The sequence below is a fragment of the Pseudophryne corroboree genome, chromosome 4, assembly GCF_028390025.1.
Source record: "Pseudophryne corroboree isolate aPseCor3 chromosome 4, aPseCor3.hap2, whole genome shotgun sequence".
Taxonomy (NCBI): domain Eukaryota; kingdom Metazoa; phylum Chordata; class Amphibia; order Anura; family Myobatrachidae; genus Pseudophryne; species Pseudophryne corroboree.
In genome coordinates this window covers 47,186,369-47,204,389 of record NC_086447.1, presented here as the reverse complement: position 1 = coordinate 47,204,389, position 18,021 = coordinate 47,186,369, and positions in this window count along the sequence as shown.

Genomic DNA, 18,021 nt, shown 5'->3' with positions numbered 1-18,021 from the left:
TGCACTCAAAGGTTTTGTTGCGCACACTCTCAAAAATCCTTTGCAAAAAACAATCTCTGACTTATTTTACTGCATATTTTCTGGAATTGATGGAAGCTTGCAAACCTCAGTTAAAACTGGAAACTAACAACACCGGACATATAATATGGCATGTGGAAAGACAAGTGGTTCAACGATGCAGTCCGTGAACATGCGTGTAGATGGTGACTAAAACTATTGGATGATCATTGTGATTGTCTGCAGTATTGACACAATGCAAATTTGTTGAGATATTGTTTCTTTTTCAGGTGGAACAATGGGTCATACACATGACGTGACTGAGTGGCAAAAGGAAACCATAATTTTTGGCCAAGAGCATGGCCATAGCCTGGAGGAGGTGGCAGCATTTGTTGTTGTGCCCTCGAAGACAGTGAGTAGTGTCCATCTGTAGTGGAAAAAGCATGGACACCAAGAATCTCAGCGGTGGAACACTGGCCACGTGTACGATCCATGGTTCCACCTGAAAAAGAAACAATACCTCAACATATTTACATTGCATCAATACCTCAGACATTTCATATTATTTTGTCCAGTGTGTTTATTTAACACTTATTAAAAGTAACTGTACAACAAGATGTTCCACCATAAAAAGTGGAACATTAACTGACATATCTTTTAACAGGTCAGTTAAATAAAAAACCATACTATCATTAAAATTCACATAACCTATATAGGATGCGGTCAGCATCCCAACGGTCGGGATGCCGGCGGTCATGTGACTGACACCAGAATCTCGATACCACTCAGTATCCTGGCACCAGTACACTGACTGCCAGCATCCCGAAGGTAAGTATCAGGGTGACGGTTAGGAGGGGGGCGTTAACTGGATCCATCACCCCTTCAAATCTTAGACCTAGCCGCCACCTCCTGTCACTTAGCCCTAGACACCACCTCCACTATCTTAGCCCTAACCGCCACCCCAGGTAGGTTAGGGTAGAGGGCAAGGGAGGAGTAAAATAATTACCCCATCCCTGTCGGTATTCTCATGGTCGGAATGTCAGTGATGTGACTGCCGGCATCCGGACCACCAGGATCCAGTATCACACCCATCTCTTTACTATAATATAATTTCATTTATAATATATATAGGTAACAACACCGAATGTGTGGGCTGGTTCCCTGTGTGGGCTGGTTCCCTGCATGGAGTTACTACAGTACCTCTGGTAACCACACTGAATGTGTGGAATGGTTCCCTGGGTGGAGTTATTGTTATAATAATTTCTGACTTAACTAGCTGCCTGCCCAGATTTGTAAATCAGTTCCGTTACTGGCTGGTGAGGGGTGTAAAAGTTTATTCACAGTCTTTCCTATTCTGGTAGTGGATATGTTCTAATTACCGCTCAGTGGTTGTCTATGACAGGGATAATTTGGGGCTGTGCTACTGAAAGTCAGAATAAACAAACATAAGTCACTAGCTATAAATGGGGGGAAGTGTGGAGGGATGCTTTGCTTTAAGAGCTGCTTCAGCACCTGTCTGATGGATAGCTCCACGTACTCCTCCTGCTGGTCTACTGTCATTCTGGGTACTGAGGAGATGTCAGGCAGCCTAATTAGCAGTCCTAAGGGGGCGGATCAATAACTCATTTGTCTGGCTTCTCCCAGGGGTCCTCTGGGTCCTCTCCCTGCTTTCCTTCACTCCCTGCTAGCTGTCCAGGGCAGATACAGTTATATCGCTGGCAGTCAGGATAACGACTCCGGAATCCCAACTGCTGACAATGCCACCAGCCGGAATCCCAGCTAACAGGTGCTATTCCCAGTCGTCCACGACACCCATAGAGTGGGAATAGAACCTGTGGCGAGCGAGAAACTTTGTATCTATTTAGTATAAAAACAGCGCTGTGCAACTACCATGAAGATCTGTTAAAAAGTGATACAAATGTAGGAAATAAGTTAGAGTATTTCAGGATTAGAAGATCTTATCTGCGGGGGGCTTGGCCTAGCCAGCAGACAGACGAGATGTGCCAGACTAGTGCTCCCGGTTCCTGTCGCTTTTTCATGGGTCTACTGCTGCTCCTTCAGCTTGCTCCTCCCTCTTCAAGCCGGTCTGATCCCAGGGATCGAGATCGCGGACCCTTATTGGGTCCTTGTGGGTTGCGGCCTCTCCCTGAAGCCGGGGATTCGAGCTGGCGGTGGACCCAGAAACGGAGCTCCGAGGAATACGCAAGCTGATGCACGGCTCACCTTCGTCGCCAGGCAGCACACGGACCGCAGTGGATGGCTGGAGACTGACCCTTACAGCCTGGGAGTCCTCTCGCTGACCGACAGGAAGCGCTGGAGGGTGAGTGTATTCAGCTGCGGCTGATCCTGCTGGTGGCGTCTGGAGGTCCAAGACTCAGCTGTGAGCCGCAGCCCTCCATCTCCTGCTGCTTGCTCTGTCCACCCGGTGCCCTGCTGTGTGGGTACTGCAACCTCTCCTCCCCACTCCTCTTGAGACCCTAAACTGCATATTTGCGGTGCATCAGTGGCTATTAATGCATAGGCCCTGGCATGGAGAGACCCATAGAAATGCACTTGGATTTATTAAGGGAGCTGTGGTGGCCATTTTAGAACTACAGAGGAGCTTGCTATAATAATTTCTATACACAGTGATAGTTTCCCCATGTGTCCTGTTCTCTCCTTTTAATGTCATCAATCACTTATTGGTGAATCTCCAGGTTACATTACACCCTCTATCTATCCTGACTGGGGCTGGTAAGGGAACCTACATTTACAGTTGACTGCTGCAGCCTTACTTATCCCTTTTTGCCATTGGAACCACATCCACACCTGTTCCCCAACTTTTCCAATTACACTGATTGCCCTGGTTCTCCGAGGAATAATATTTGGGCCAGCCATTGGAGAGAGAAGTACATGGGGACAGTGAGTTAGTCTGCTGCAGCTGCAGTCCTGACACCACCTCATTGCTGCTTGTGTTCCCCAGCCTCACACTCTATATGCACCACTGAGGAGTCTCGTGGGAGCCATTCTTTATACCATTGCTGTTGTCATAATTTGAGTCACTTGCCAAGAAGAGGGGGGTTTCTGGGTAACCAGAAACCCCCCCCCCTGCATTTGCCTATGCCCTGAGAGTGTTGCGATGGAGAGTCTCCCGGGCTTTCTAGGGGATCTCTTTCTGGAACTGATCCCAGGAACTCCTAAAGATTTCCTTCTCCTGGACAGGGCTAATAGAGCTTTACGTCCCCGGCATCCTCCTACTCAACCTCCTCTGGATGTCATCCTGTGGTTCCACTACTACAAAACCAAAGAAAAGCTCATGTTTGCAGCTCAGAGGCTCCAGTCAGTTGCTTTTCCGGGCACTCAACTACAAATATATCAAGACTTGGCTCCCTCTATACACAATGCCGGGACCTCATGTATATTACTAAAGTCCTCCGTGGTAATTCCATCAAATATAAATGGGGGTTCCCATTTCAACTTCAAGTCACCAAGGATGGATCAAAACATTCTATTAAAACCTGCTCAAGGTTATGACCTCCTTAAAACTTTGTGCATCTTTGACTCCCTGATACAATTCCGAATACCATTGCCCCTACATCTCCTAGGAGATATATGGCTTTGACTCCTGACTGGATTTCCGCATAGCCTGGCTCTGCTGCCCTCAGTGACACCACGCACGTAACTATTATATGAGTGTTGCTAAGTACTTCATTTGTTCAACGCATTGTTCTGATTACTCAGAACTTGTTAGACTGTTGCCTGTTTAATATCTGTGATTCGTATGGGGCGGCCCTCATTAGTCCCTATTTTGGAATAGCTGTTGTGCCTTGACTTGGTAAGGCTGATATTTTAATAAGATATGTGGGACTGATGTGGGCCGTTGATGCGCAGTCTCTGTTACTGATGATTTTTTTCCGTTTTTGCTTAGCTGATATCATACTGTTTTGTTTTAGGGCATGTTTTTTCTTATATGTAAATTTTCACCATTCGATTATGTCGTACTGTCACTGTTTCTAAGATTATTTTGTACTTAATATTTCATGTTGCCCTTCAAGAAGCTTTGGCTCTGATCCTATAGCCATTATACTCCTAACATTAGGTTGCAGACTATGTTTTTCTTCCTTATATTTTTGTTCTTACTTGCTGTTCTTTATTGCAGCCACTACCCCCCATGATGAAAAGATTGCCTGGTTGGCACTAATCCATTCCCTATTGGACCCAACCCATTTTTAGGAAAGGGTCTACTCCCTGAGTTTGTCCCTTCACTGATCCTACCCCATTACTATTATTGCCTTTCTCAAATCCCACCAATCGCCCTTAGTCGTCCCAGTCTCTGGTTATTCACTGTAATTGTTGATTGTAATGACTACCCTCCATGACTCTGAACGTATTATCCATTAATGCTAATGACCTTAATTCTCTAACCAAGAGTTCCATGGTGCTTCAATTTTTTACTTGGCACAAGCTGGATATCATTTTCTTACAGGAGACACACTTTAAAGCACCTCACCCATGTTTCTTATTCTACTATGTCTGCCAAACGTAGAGGCACTGCCTTTATGATCCACCGTGATCTTCCTAAAGCCATTCAGGATTCTATAATAGATGATGACAGTAGATTTGCAATCCTCTCAGGCACTCTCAATCAGACCCCGATTACCCTAGCATCTATTTATACCCCAAACATGCAGCAGGGTTCCTTTTTCAAGGTCATATCGGATCATCTTTCTAAGTTCTCCAATGCCAGGACGATAATTGCTGTAGATTGAATATTACCATTGACCCTCTTTTTGATCAGTCTCACTCCAGTACGGGGACGTCCACCCAAACAAAATTGTCTAAACTCCTACAATTGTGCATTGCCTCTCATGACTTATATGATGGCTGGAGAACCCTGTATCCTTCTGTTAGAGGCTACACACACTACTTTCCACAACACAACCTTTACACTCGCATTGATTATGTTTTTGTGGATAGAGATACCACTCAAACTCTTTTGGGGGCTAATCCCTACAACCTAGTCAGACCACTTTGCAATCACTATGGACTTAGCTACTCCACATACACCTTCAACCAAACATACATGGTGTCTAAATGAGTCACTCCTTAAGCCGTCCAACATAGATGAAATCAACAATGCGATCGGCAATTATTTCACTGATAGAGTGTCTCCTGACATAACCCCTGCTGTGTTATGGGAGGCTCATAAGCCACCCTTTGAGGCCTCCTCATTAATCTCACCTCGGCCCAGAGGAAGACTGAAGCGTATTGTTTAATTGCAAACTGAATTAGCCTTTTTATTTCTCCTACACCAAACTTTCCCCAAAAAGAGGTTTTATTCTAAGATTTTGTCACTTAAAGGCCAACTCTCACAAGTCCTTGCCAAAAAAACGATCAAATCACTTTTATGGGTCCATCAGAAATTCTACGAAAAAAATCAGATAAAGCTGATACTTTGTTGGCTTGACGTTTGCGAGCAAAACGCATGCAAAACCAAATTCTTACTCTGGAATGTTCTGATGGATCCAAAACTTGTGACCCTAATGTGATGTTTTCACAGTTTCATGACTATTATAAATCCTTGTACAATCTCCACTCAGCTGACTCAGCTTATCCACACTATCTCTCCAACATCCAACAGTTTCTCGTGCCACTTGCCGAAACTATCTGAGTCGGATGTGGATGCATGTAATATTCCCATATCTACAGAGGAAATTCTCTCCACTATTAAATAGCTTCACCATACCTCCACCCCTGGTCCGGATGGCTTTACTGCTATTTATTATTAAAAAATATTGGATTCCCTTCTCCCCATGCTTCACTCCCTATTTAACTTGCTTATGGAAGAGGGCTCGCTAGATTCAGCCACCACCAGGGCCAACATTATAGTCATCCCTAAGCCTGAAATGAAGAAATTAAGAATTCCAGGCCCATTTCATTATTAAATACTATTCTAAAGCTGTTTGCCAAAATCCTTGCAAATTGACTCGCTCCATATTACTCAGCATTAATACACCCAGACCAGGTCGGGTTTATCTCTACTTGACAAGCTGCGGATAATACTAGGCAGCTTATTGATCTCATTCCCATTACTCATCAAACATCTCTCTCAACCCTGGCGGTGACTCTTGACATGGAGAAAGCTTTCGATAGAGTAGCCTGGCCCTTTACCCAACAAACCCTAAAAAATATAGGATTGCATGGTGCTTTTTATAATGCCATGACCTTACTCTATCAAAACCCTTCAGCTTCTATCCTGGTCAATGGTCTTCCCTCCCTCCCCCTTCCTATTAGAAATGTCACCCGTCCTGGCTGTCCGCTCTTTTCTCTGCTTTTTGCCCTAGAGATGGAGCCACTGGCAGCAAGAGTTAGTCTGAACACCAATATTTTGGGCATTCTGGTTGGAAATTATGAGCACAAAATTGCGTTATACACCGACGATGTTATCTTAACTTTAACTGACCCGTGCACTTCCTTGCAGCATCTATTTGAGGAAGTTCATGCCTATGGCCAATTACTGTATCTAACTATAAGCTTAATGCTGATAAAATGGAACTTTGGATCTCCAGGTACCCCCACAGGATCTTCGCCTTTTGCAATCTTCCTACCCATTTATATGGCAACAAATGAAGCTTAAATATTTAGGCATCTATTTAACTAAATCTTGCTCTGGATTATACGCAGCCAATTTCCCAAGGCTATTCTCTTCTAAAAAGACTGTCCTGGTCAATTGGAACAAACTATACATTTCTTGGTTTGGCCGTATTGACACTTTAAAGATGGCTCTATTGCTGTGTTTACTATACCTCTGGCAGACCCCTCCAATCCATATCCAAACTAAAATATTAAAAAACCTACAATGGGAAATCTCTAGCTGTGTTTCAGCAGGGAAGAAACCCAGAGTTCAGATGCGATTAATGCAGACACAATGTGTGGCTGGCGGTGTGGGTATGCCGGATCTTGCTAAGAACTACCATGCTTCACATTTAGCCTCCTGTGTTCTCTGGCACACACCTCCTGAACAGAGAATGTGGACACTCCTAGAAGCACATACAATGAAGATGTACTTGCCTTCCACTCTATTATGGTGCTGTCCCTGCTCACGCCCTTCACTTACCTTACTCTTACCAACTATAAGTTTTTCTTTATCAGTCTGGGACCTCTGCACTCTTCTCTATCAGCTTCGCTCTCAACATTCTTAGCTAGTCCCTTTATAGAACAACGTTGTGTTTCCTCCTGGTCTTGATCACCTTACATTTAAACATTGGACCTCACATAACATCCTCTTTCTGCAAGATATAGCGCCCCTCCACTTATTCCCTACATTTTCCGACATACAGTCTCATTTTTCACTCCCCTATCAATTTTTGCAAATACGACACTTTTATAACACTCTCCATAACCGAACTTGCCCTGTAGTCAAAACTAATCTGCAATCATTATGTCAATATCAAAACTCAACTAAGGGATTATTATCAGCTATTTATCAGGTGTTACTCTCACATAATGTCCCCCCAAAAGAGACTCATAAATTAGCTTGGGAGCAGGATGTAGGTGAAACTTTGACCCTTGATGAATGGGACGAGATTAGACTGGAAATTACTTGGAGTTATTTGCCAGTCCATATTAAAAAAAATTCTCAGAAAATATATTACCGTTGATATATAGTGCCGACTAGACTATATACCATTTATCCTACTTGCTCTGACAGATGTTGGAGACTAGAGGAGGGGGCCCAGATGGAGCCTGCACATGGGCCTCAACCTCTCTAGATACGTCCCTGAGCTGAATGTATATGTGAAGGTCATATCTATATAATTGATGATAACAAAATATGAGTAGCAATGCCCTAAAACCTGTGTGAACATCAAAAATGTACCATAATAATTTGCTGGTGTGTAGATATCTCTGTGCTGAAGTATGTCACTCAGATGTAGGGAAAAAGGGGGGTAATTATATAAAAATGATATCAATGTGAGTAAATGTGATAATAAACTGTAATAAATTCCGATATGTGAACTATACATACTGTGTAAAATTAAACAGTACAGTGAGATTGTGTAAAATAAAATTAAAATTATTATATTTCTGTGTTAATGATAAATATATAGGCCCTCATTCCGAGTTGTTCGCACGCAAGCTGCTTTTAGCAGCTTTGCACACGCTAAGCCGCCGCCTACTGGGAGTGAATCTTAGCTTATCAAAATTGCGAAAGAAAGATTAGCAAAATTGCGAATAGACACTTCTTAGCAGTTTCTGAGTAGCTCCTGACTTACTCGGCATCTGCGATCAGTTCAGTGCTTGTCGTTCCTGGTTTGACATCACAAACACACCCAGCGTTCGCCCAGACACTCCTCCGTTTCTCCAGCCACTCCCCCGTTTTTCCCAGAAACTGTAGCGTTTTTTCACACACTCCCATAAAACGGCCAGTTTCCGCCCAGAAACACCCACTTCCTGTCAATCACATTACGATCACCAGAACGAAGAAAAAACCTTGTAATGCTGTGAGTAAAATACCTAACAGCATAGCAAATTTACTTGGCGCAGTCGCACTGCGGACATTGCGCATGCGCATTAGCGACTAATCGCTCCGTTGCGAGAAAAAAATAACGAGCGAACAACTCTGAATGACCACCATAATGTAGTAAGTAATGAACAAAATAAGTAAAATATGGGTTTAATGGATGTGGAAGGGGAACAGAGTACTTGTGTATTTGTTTATTGACCATGGAGGTCATTCCGAGTTGATCGCTAGCTGAAAAAGTTAGCTGCGCAGCGATGAAGCAAAAAAACGGCACTTCTGCGCATGCATATGCGGCGCAATGCGCACGCGCAACGTTCTTTCACAACGACCGATGCAGTTTTACACAAGGTCTAGGGAAGCTTTTCAATCGCACTGCCAGGCGCAGAGTGATTGACATGAAGTGGGCGTTTCTGGGTGTCAACTGACCGTTTTCAGGGAGTGTTTGAAAAAACGCAGGCATGCCCGGAAAAACGCAGGCGTGGTTGGGAGAACGCAGGGCGTGTTTGTGACGTCAAATCCGGAACTGAACAGTCTGAAGTGATCGCAAGCTAGGAGTAGGTCTGGAGCTACTCTGAAACTGCACAAATTATTTTTGTAGCCGCTCTGCGATCCTTTCGTTCGCACTTCTGTTAAGCTAAAATACACTCCCAGAGGGCGGCAGCTTAGCGTTTGCACGGCTGCTAAAAACTGCTAGCTAGCGATCAACTCGGAATGACCCCCTATATTCCTTAAGGCAGGTAAAAAAAAAAAATGAAAGCCAAATGGGGATAAGAAACAAAAAACAGAGTCTGGTAAAATGTGTATCAATTAATAATGTTTTAATTATTCCCTTTTTGTGCACCCAAGATACAGTCTTTTGCTTCTTCAACATCCCAAAAAGTACAGACAGTGTAGAGACCTGTACCCTCAAAGAAGAGAGTCGGAGGCTCAAATCCAGACCCGACTGCAGAAAAGAGAGGACTCTAGGGAGCTGGAAGGATCAGGGGTTGAAACCTCTGTCGGAAGTCTACACAAACTAGGTCTGATAAACATGGAGATAAATCTTCGCATTAATCATAGTATGGATAACTCATCTGAAAACCCCCTTTGCTCTCAGGGTGGATGTCTCACGAGCCACCTGGTTAAAACAATAAGGGCCAGATCCAAATGAAAGCACAGACCCTTAGACAAAAGATCCGGCCCTAGATGCAGATAAGTGTTTATGGAGAGGCCCAGAAGATCTACGTACCACACCCGCCATGGCCAATCCAGAGAACCAGGATCAATGTGCCACCCTCCATTTTGAATTTGCGGAGCACCAAAATTGGAGGAAAGATGTAGATTAGTGGAAGTGTCAATGGCAAGGCCAGAATGTCCACTAGAAATGCTTTGGGATCCCTGGCAAGGGAACAGAAGCTCAAACACTGGTGCTTTGCTGAGATGCCATAATATCTATGCCTGGTAGACCCCAACTGCTGACCAGTAACTTGATGATGTCTAAATACAGAGCCCACTTACTTGAATAGATGTGCTGGAGGCTTAGGAAGTCCACTTCCCAATTCTGCATGCCAGGAATGAAGACTGCTGACAGAGCTGGAAGGTAATGCTCTGCTCAGTGGAGAATGTGACTGACTTCCTTTATGGCACTGCAACTGTGAGTGCCTCACTGGTGGTTTATGTAGGCAACAGTTGTCATATTATTGACTGCACCTTGATCGGATGCCCCTGGAGGAGAAGCTGAACCAAACAAAGAGCTCTGTACACCGCCCTGAGTTCAAAGACATTGTTGGATAATCATCTCTCATGATACATCCACTGTCCCTGGAACATCTGCTAACAAGACACTGCACCTCCAACCCCAAAGATTAGCAATGGTGGTAAGCGGGACTCAGTCCTGGATCCAAAATGCGGAAAGGAGGTTCTGTTCAGGTGGAACCAGTATAGCCACCACAAGTGGGAGTGATGAACCTCCTGCAAAAGAATGTTCATCTGTACCCTGAGGTGCAGATGGGAATTGATTCACCTGGCCAGAGTTTCCAGTTGAGGATGGGAGTGAAACTGAGCATACTCCACCATGTCAGATGTGGAGACCAAGGAATCCAGGATCTGCATGTAGGAGTGGATCGACACCTGATGATTACTGAGGAACGTGTGAACTCAGGACTGCAGGGACTGAATCTTGTCTGCTGGAAGGAAGCTTATCAAAAGAGAAAAAGAGAAATGAAATTGCCCTAGCATGGTGCACTACTAGTCAGTAACCTTAAAATATATCTTTTATTGATTTATCTTGTTAAGAACTTTAGCGAAAAGTTAAAAACAGAAATAGTGAAAAAAGTTAGAAATTGTGATTAAAAATTATATATGCTGCTCACTGAGTAACACTGTATTATTCCTTTAATAAAGTATGATATCCCAAAGAGTTGTGTCCATGTGTCACTTTTATACAGTATTTATTCCTGTAAGATGTTAGATTTGTGTCTTGTTTCTTAGCAGGCCGTGCCATTGGTGTAAGTTCTATGTCTATGGGGGTCATTCCGAGTTGATCGCAGCCAGCAACTTTTTGCTGCTGCTGCGATCAACTAATCCCCTGCCTATGGGGGAGTGTATTTTAGTATAGCAAGGCTGCGATCACTTGTGCAGCCCTGCTATGCTTAAAATTATTCCTGCAAAACAAGACCAGCCCTGAAGCTACTTACCCAGTGCGACGGATCTAGCGATGAAGGTCCCAGTCCTGATGTCAGACATCCACCATCCGTTCGCCTGGACACGCCTGCGTTCTTCTTACCACTTCACGAAAACGGCCTCCAATGGAGAGTATCCGCCCCGGACCGCCTCTCCGCTTTCAATCTTCTCTCCATCCAGCGCTGGGTCTTTTCTTCACGCCGCTGAAGGACCAATTAGTCATGTAGTGTTTGAACTGTAATTTGGTCCATGTATTGTATCACCCTGTGTAAACGCAAAAGATGAAGAGGAAACTGTGGAGAAACAGAATAGAGGTTGGTGACAGATAAGTTTGTAGAGGTGAAGAGGATTTTATTAAAATGACCACTGGATTGGGCACTACAGGGAATTGATTAACTACTTGGTCTACCCCCCTTTAAAGCTTGTGCATGCTGTGTTACTACTGGGACTACTTCAGCCATCAATCCAGTGTCCTGCCCATCCTAAGTTCATAGGGAACCCGGTATCTGTGAGATAATTTCCTCTACCTGTGATGGACATGAATCTAGAACAGTGTAATGCAACATTAGTCTTTGAGGGTATCTAACATACCTTGTACTTCCTGAGCGGGAGCACATTATATGTATTTCACATTTAACAAAATCTTTGTTACGTTAGTCAGGGGCCATTTCTGTTAGGAAAAAGAAGGAAAGGAAAGGGCTTAGCATTGTAGGGGCCCAATCGTAACTTCAGCAGGTTTTTGTCAAAGGGTAATGTTGCACTTCTTTCGTTCCTCCCATTTGCCGAATTAGTGTTTTCCAGTGATCTTATCCAGACGGAGAATTTTCTATTACTGCAAAAGACAAAAAAAAATAAATTAACAAGCTTCTAGGTCATGCGAAGTATTCTCTCAATCCTCCAACAAACATTTCCGAGCTCATCTTGACTAGGGACATTACTAGGAATGAATACTTCTTATATGGTAACTAAAAGAAATACCCAGGGGTTATCCTATCTCTGTCCACTTTCCTACTGGCAAATACTAATGTGCGGACAGGTTTTTCTCCATTTCTGATGTTATTTTCTTGATTTTTATTTTATTTTTGGGTTTTACTATATATGTACACGAATGACACCATACTTACCAGTTCCACTGGTCTCAGCTACTTCCCCCGCAGGCTATTGCTCTTCTTTAAACGGTTGGATACTCCTCCGAGTGCATGAGAAATGGCTGAAACCAGTCAAGTCGCATTCTCCTACTCGATAAAACTTCGACATTAGTACATATTAGTACATATATAGGTTACATTCATATTTTTCATATTTTTCATATTTTCTATAGTTTGTATGCTGGCCGTAACTGCTTCCACATCTACATATGGCGGTGTACTTGCTTTCTCTTTTTCTTCCTACTTGTTTATTGTTGCTACTAGTTCAAACAGTTCTTATATTTCCGTTCTTGTCTTATATGACTTTGGTCAGACATACTACCTGCAATACCTTAGGATCAAACTCACCAACCCCAGGGAATGATGACCTATCTTCAGCAGTCATACGCACCCATTCATTGCAAAAAGCCTCCACGTGTGGATCATATTTCCCACACATATTAAACCTTGCTGACCCCTTGGGCCGCACTTCTCCTGCCTGAACCCTGCATAAATGTCTCTCACTTGAGCAACTGGCTCCCATATTTGTGGGTCTTTTTAATAACTAAAAATTCCCACAAACACCAAAATACACAATGCAAGCAGACAGTGAAAGTCTCTCTGAGCGCCTTTCACTCGATCTCGCACACCCTGGCCAGTACAATGATACACTGTCGATAGTGGATCGTAATGTTCCCAACTTAGGGCTCCTATAAGACCTTACAGCACCGTAATTTCTTTCGGTGGAGGTTCTGTTGGAATATTTTCCTGAGAGAGGCAGCGAAAAATTCCTTTTCGGTATCTTTCCACTGGAATTTTTGTAGGGTGAAAAAAACAGTTGCCTAATAACTATTGCTTCACCCTTTCCAATGGAAGTCCACTAGGAATATTTCCTGACGTTATCAAAGTAAAACCCCTTTGTTTACACAATCACGTCTGCGTATGCTTTTCCACAGCGCATATGACACAATGGTATCACGTTGTGCTGTGTGGAACACACAGATGTGCAGTTCAATCGCACAGCTTATAGATACTTGTTATCTATCCGCCCTACGATCGCTGTCACCTTGGAACACCTAGTTCCCTTGGAACACCTAGTTCACTTGGAACACGTAGTTCACTTGGGACTCACAGATCACTTTGAACACTTAGTTCACTTTTAACACCTAGTTCTTTTTTACGTAAAGTTGCGAACCCTACCCCACTGAGCCTCTACTAACCCAATGTTTCCACGGGACCCGAATTTCCAGGGTTCAATACACTCACTCCTGCTTTCACTCACTCAAACACACAGTGTTTTTCTTTTCTGTACAGAAAATGTCACTCCCTTCGATTGATGGTTTTAACCCAGAGGCAGTACCGTTTAAACAAAGTCTTACAATAATCTGCTTTTGAAATCAGATAGTTATGTGCTATAGTATTAAATATATACTCTCCCGCCTTTAATTGAACAACTATTGTGTGATTTGTACTTTGTCCTACCACGTGTGCGTCCGCAGCTCAACAAACCACACAATCTCTATAAATGTGAGCAATAACACTACTATAGCTGACAAACACAACACGTTTCCGTATAAACCTAAGCGACTAGGCCAGAACTGTGTTTCATGTTTTTATAATTACTACCTTAGCACACTAATTCAAATAAATAAATATATATATATATATATATATAGCAAATAAATGTATCCGATTTCACACAGATCTATAATGACTGCAATAACATATGATTTAAATGCTATGATTCAGATTGGATAGCTATCTTGCAGAACATACACTGATATAAATATACATATAATTATAATAATATTATATATATATATATATATATATATATACCATTTACTGCCCTCCTATGAGACACCTCACCTCTTCACTGCCTCTTATTTGCATATCAAAGATATTTGCCTTGCACTACTAAAAAAAAAAAGTAGTTATACAGGTTAATTTGCATTTCAATGGCTATCCTACCCTAGTAAATAGACTCCAAAAGTCTTGGAAGAAAAGAAAGAGAAAAAACAAACAAAAACAAAACCTCTCTTTCCTTTTTTCTATCTGTGTGCAACCCCCCCACTTGATGTAAGGTAATTACACACAGAGAAGAAAAAAAAACATTCACTTATCTCACCATTTACTCTCACTAGGCCCAATTGAAACTATTTGTTATTGACTATGGCATGGGTTAAATAAATTCATTGGTAACTCATAAATGTTGCTGGATTTGTAGATATGTGGAAACTTTGTGACAAAGGAAACTGATTGTTCTGACCAGACTGAAAATCAGCTATTTAGAAAGCGACCTTCCTAAAATGGTCACTGTTCCTCCCCCTTCCACATCCATGAGGCTTACACAAGATGGTGGACAGGCCATGTGGCTAGTCCAAAATGGAGGACAGACCATGCAGCTCCTTTGTCACAAAGAAATCACACTCTACACAGGCACCAAAGTTACTTTAGGCCTGAGTTTAAAAAGTATACAAAATTTCTCAGCATGCTAACACAGCTATATTATGGCTATGCAGCAACTTTTAAATATACTTTAAATTTACTTAACAGATAAACAATCCAATCTGAATCAAGCACAATATAACTTATTTGAACTTTGTTTTGCAACAATAAAAATACGCTTTAGCATTTTAAATATTGTGAGAAACACACTGTTCCTTGAATTTCATATCAGCGGTCTACTGGTAACACAACAGAACACAAGGATGTGATTCGTCAGCGTCGCGATGCGTCCACCGTTAGCTGGTCGATCACAGCCACGCTTGTAATGTACAGTGCATCATTAAGAACGTGATATCACGGACGCGCTTCATCTGTAAAAGCTAAATTGCTTTCTAACAAATATTCAAAATGCCAGCTCTATTATATACTGTGGATGCCTGCGCATCTTATTACCATGTGCTATGAATGTGCGCTATGAATCGCAAAACACTGCATCCCATAAGAAAAAACAATACACCCACACATTATCTGAGTTCCAAAGCTCATTGATGTATATATTTGTTATTAAAAAGATATGTATTCAATATATCACAATGTACAGTATACATATATAGTTACATGGTTACAATTTACACAAAAAGCAGTTAATACAAACTAATTCAAATACATACATGGCCAGCAATACATCATCATATTTTGTTCAAATGCTCACTAAGCTCCATATCACTCTCTCTTTTCTCACTAAAATCATGCAGCCACTGGACAGTCAGCATCTCCACCATCATCTGGGACAAAGCAACGAATAACTCTCTAAGTCCTAGAAACTGCCTATATCACACAGTGGGAGTTTTCAGTCTGTTGGTTTCAGTCTCCTTCTATTGGTCCAGAGGCCAGACCTCTCAAGAACTCAACGGCTCAGAAGAATTGAATAAGGCAGAAGATCAGCTTGAAAAAATAGAAAGGAGCGATCTGCTAAAGAATAAACCAAAAGCATCAAATGATAACAGCTATATGTGGGCATTCACAAGTAGATTTAGCTCCAATTCTAAAGAAATAGAAAAATGTATTAAGAGAAATTGGTTCCTACCCCGTAAAGATCCGATTATTGGGAAGGAGCTTCCATTTAAACCATCCTTCATATTTAGAAAAGCCCCGAATTTAAAAAAAACAAATTGGTACGTAGTAGCATTGATGAAGTGAAACGAAGCAGCCTTAGAATACAAGGTTTTCATCGATGTGGATCCTGCCTAATGTGCAAGACCACTACAAAGAACAATCCTTCCAAAATGAGAGAGTTTGTTGTAAATGGTAAAACTTACCCTATAAGGGATTTTATAACATGCAATTCTAAAAATGTTATCTACGCTATACAATGTACCTGCAATTTACTTTATGTGGGTAAAACAACAAGCAATTTAAAAACTAGGCTAGCAGAACACGTATATAATATTAAAAAGGGCTTAGAGTTACATACACTATCGGCCCATTTTAAAGATAAACACCAATCTAAGAAATGCCATTTCAAATCTTTTTGGGGTATTCAATTAATACAACATAATTGGAAAACAAGGGACGTAGACCTTAGATTATCTAAAGCTGAAATGAAATGGATCTATTTATTAAAGACTCTGGTTCCCAGAGGTTTAAATGGGGACTTTGAGCTTAAACATTTCCTCTAGATTATAGTGCACTCTCTTTATCACTTTCTTACCCTTTTGAATGGATAAGACTCTGGTTCCCAGAGGTTTAAATGGGGACTTTGAGCTTAAACATTTCCTATAGATTATAGTGCACTCTCTTTATCACTTTCTTACCCTTTTGAATGGATTTCTCTTTTCTATTTCCTCATTCTTCATATGATATTGTTACTTAATTAATTTTTTATTGAATTTTTTATTAAATTTTTTATTGTATCCACTAATATGTATTATGTTTATTTCAGACCACTTTCACCCCATGAGAATGTGAGCCGCTGTAAATGCTAACCACATTACTATGGAAACCCTACTGATATGATTCCGAAACAGCGTGTAGATAGCGCATAGATGGAAGCTTCAAGTGCGGCCGCTATGGAACACAGTGGAACGCAAGTGTCACTTTCGGGCGTTACCGGAAGTGAGGTTACGAGGCTTGACGATCTAATGGAACGCGGTGAAACGCATATTTGTACTTCCGGAAATCGGAAGTGATGTTACGGAAATTGAAGAACGGCTCTGTTTATACTATTGGTGGTTTTGAATTTGGCGCCCATTCTCAGGTGGGGTGTGGGTGGTCCTTTCTGTTTTGTTTTTGGGTATAAAAATCCAATTAGATTGTATTCCACCATGCTTCTGACGAAGGACCTTTGAGTCCGAAACGCGTAAAGCAGGTGGATTCTGTGCTCTGGACTTTGGACTCCCTCCTGGAACATATTGGGGACGTTGACACTTCTGGCGGCTGGACCGGCTGGTTCCGAACCCTGCTGTCGTGAGAGTCATTTTGATCCTCTAAGGAGGTTCTATGTGCTTTGTTTCCTTTTAATTATTGTGAGTGTAACCCTGTAATAAATCTTTCTTGCTTTTAAGAAACAGTGTTGCACTAAATATTTTTTCCTTATTCGAGTTATATGTACTGCGGTGAAGGAAGAAAAGACATATGTGGAGGATGATGGGCATACATAATAATTATAAAATATGAGTGCAACATCAGATGTAAAAAGTGTGATTTATCTAGATACAACAGTGTTGCACTAAGAATATCTCTCTTCCGTATTTGAGGTATTTGTTTGGAGTGAATCCCTTGAAAGGAGAACAACAATCTTGGAGAGAATCTGCTATCCCTATTAAGGGAAATAAAGGGGACTGTATTGTACATCATTATTTGTTTCTCACCATATTTGCGCCACAGGGTCTCTCTTTTTTCCATTGTATGGTTAAATACTTTAGCAACATCTGGAGGGAAGTAGAAAGGAATCTGTGTAAAGCTTTTTCTCTGTACAATTTGATTTCTGACAAGAAAAGAAAGAAAACTCCCCAATTCAATCCTGGTGATATGATTTGGCTGTCAGCTCAGCATCTACAGCTAAAGGTTTCTACCATGAAGCTTGCCCCAAGGTACATTGGTACTTTACAGATCCTTCAGGCAATTAACCCGGTGGCATTTCAACTTCATTCCATTTAACCCCTGTTACTGCACTACATGATTTCTGGTTTCCACCTCGTTTATTCTGTGACCTGTTTCTGCTTGTCCCCTGGTACTATGTTTACCCATCTGGTTCTGACCCATTCTGGCATACTTAGGAAACTA